Source organism: Orcinus orca, chromosome 8, assembly GCF_937001465.1.
Source record: "Orcinus orca chromosome 8, mOrcOrc1.1, whole genome shotgun sequence".
In the NCBI taxonomy this organism is placed as follows: domain Eukaryota; kingdom Metazoa; phylum Chordata; class Mammalia; order Artiodactyla; family Delphinidae; genus Orcinus; species Orcinus orca.
Window position 1 is genome coordinate 17,388,619 of NC_064566.1, and position 2,934 is coordinate 17,391,552.

Consider the following 2,934-nt stretch of genomic DNA (forward strand, 5'->3'; position numbering starts at 1 on the left):
GTTTCTTAATAGAAAATCAAGCCTGCTGATTAAAACAAAGTAATAGTCTCAAAAACTTCCTCTTGACAGAACATTTGCTTTCTCATTTCCTAATGAATTACTCCCCAAAGAAACTCATTCTATTTCAAGGCACAAGAATCCCTGGAGACCTCGCCACCTCCACCATTCACTTACTAAAATGTTCGTAATTTAGCAACCCATGAGCCTTGCCAAATTCCCTGAGTCCTTTGAATCCTTTGCTTATCAATAATTATTTGCTTTATGTTATGATCAAAAGGAGCTTTGTCCTTAGATAAAACAGGAAAGGAAGCCTTCTCTTACTTACAGATAAGGAACATTTCGCTGATAAGATGAAAAGATACAGTGATGAATATTATTACATTATTGTTGTGTTATTATTATTATGTTTACAGTTTAGTTAGGGAGTCTTGGCTTATTGTGGTGTAAACATAAAACTGGTTTTTTTTGTTTCCAATAAATGCTCAATTGACCCCTGTCTCTCCCACCGGGGAGCAGGTGCCTTTCACGGTATCTAATTTCATAACATTTTAGTCTCTTTAGGTTATTAAAACAGTTCTATTTTAGTTCTTAAGGTTCAGAACTTTCCATTTTAAAACTTCAGTTTCATATCTGAAAGAAAGCTCTCCCTTTCCTCTCCTACTCTGTGGTTGAGGTATGGGATTCTGCTCTCCTTTACGCATCCTTCCTTCACTATGGTAATCTCTTGGGTATAGGGGTGAGAGGAAAACGAGGGGAAAATGTGCAGGTTGGCTTTTTTTTCCTGGGTAGCTTAGATTACTTTCCTACATTGTTGATTATGAGCTTGATGTGGATAGCTGGTGGTTTTAAGAGACTTTGCACTGATGGGGGTTGAAATCTAAGCAGTCCCACTAGACCCTGGTGCCCCCTGGTGAGCTCAGCCCCTTAGTCGTGCTGAGGATGTCATGCCATCTTTCTTTGCTGTGCATGTCTCCTTGGTCCACACTCTGGGGTTCTAATCTCACCTACGCACTGTGACCTCACCTCTAGTATCTGTGGGCACTACTAGAAACCATCTTCTATGCCTGTCCGTTCTACCATACCGTTCCTCCGCAAGCCTTTTCCCCCTGCTCTGGGAGCATTGGGCAGGTTTGTCCAACTGGTAGCCTTCTGGACATCTACCCCTCTCCCCTTGTATTAGTTTCCTAGATCTACTATAACAAAGTACCACAGACTGCATGGCTTAAAGCAACAGAAATTTATTCTCTCACCAAACTAGAAGTCCAAAATCAAGGTGTTGATAGGGCCATGCTCCCTCTGAGACTCTGAATAGAATCCTTCCTTGTCCTGTCCTAGCTTCTGATGGTGGCCATTGTTCCCTGGGATTTCTTGGCTGGCATCCCTCCGATCTCTCCCTCATTGTCACATGGCGTTCTCCCTGTGTGTCTCCACAGTATCTTCTTATGAAGACTTATGAAATTTAGGGCCTACCTGCTCCAGTATGACCTCATCTGACTTAACTAATTACATCTACAAATGTTAACCCAAATAAGATCACATTCTGAGGTACTCAGGGTTAGGACTTCAACACATCTTTCGAGGAGGGACATGATTCCACCCATAACACCCCTCTTTTCAGGCACTGCCAAATTTGACAAGTGATTCCCTTGATTTTGAGAAGCAGAACTAGTCACATGATCTCATACTTCCCCAAATGGAATGTGAAGAGAAGAGGTAGAATTTGTTCATGAATACTGCATGGTTCAAAAATGATAAACTTTGCCCCCACCCAGTCTTTTTAAATTATCTTGGGGTAAGTGGAGGTGATAGCTAGGTCTGCTGAAATGCTGCTTCTCTGCAAGATGTGAGGTGAAGTGGCTGCCCCAGGAACTAAAACGTCTGAGCTCACAATGTTGTAAACATCGCTTTTGTCCTCAGCGATGGGCATTTGTTGTCAACCTAGGTGAACAGAAGAATTCTTTGTAGTACCTCACACCATCTTATTATATTAATAATACTGATAATAATGATATGATGATAATGATGTTCACTTTTTTGTGTGTAATAATTCTAGGCACTGCCATTAATGCTTTATATACACTGTCATATTTAATATATTTGACCAAGGTATTCACTTCTTTATTTATAAAATTTTAAACTAATTTTAGCCTTACAGAAACACAGAAAAGGAAAACAAAACAGTTTCCATCTGTCTCTCATCCCTCTTCCCTTAATATAAATACATTATATAACTTTAGTACAATTATCAAGAACAAGAAATTAACCTTGTACAATATTATTAACTAAACTACAAAATTTATTTGTATTTCACCAGTTTTTCCACTAATGTCCTTTTGCTATTCCAGAGTCTTATCCAGGATCCCAAAGAGCATTTAATTTTTCTTTCTTTGTAATCTCCTACACTCGGTAATAGTCTTCAGTCTTTCCTTGTTTTTTATGACCTGAACATTTTTGAGTAATAGTGACCAGTTATTTTGTCAAATGTCCTTCAATTTTGGTTTGTCTGATGTTTTCTCTTGATTGTACTGACTGCAGGTATGTATTTTGGGCAAAAATGCTGCAGAAATGGTGCTATATCCTCAGTGCGTCCTATCATAGGATTCATTATATTGATATGTGTTATTACTGGTGATCTCGACCTTAGTCACTTGCTGAAGGTGGTTTTTTTTTTTTTTCCTTTTATTTTATTTTATTTTTTTTTTATTTTTATTTTTTAAAACATCTTTATTGGAGTATAACTGCTTTACAATGGTGTGTTAGTTTCTGCTGTATAACAAAGTGAATCAGCTATATGTATACATACATCCCCATATATCCTCTCCCTCTTGCGTCTCCCTCCCCCAGAGTAACTGTTAATTCAGAGCCAGGCTGTGGAGTCTTCCTTGAGGGTTGTTATAGCTTGTAATTGGTCTGTTCATATTTTCTATTTCTTCC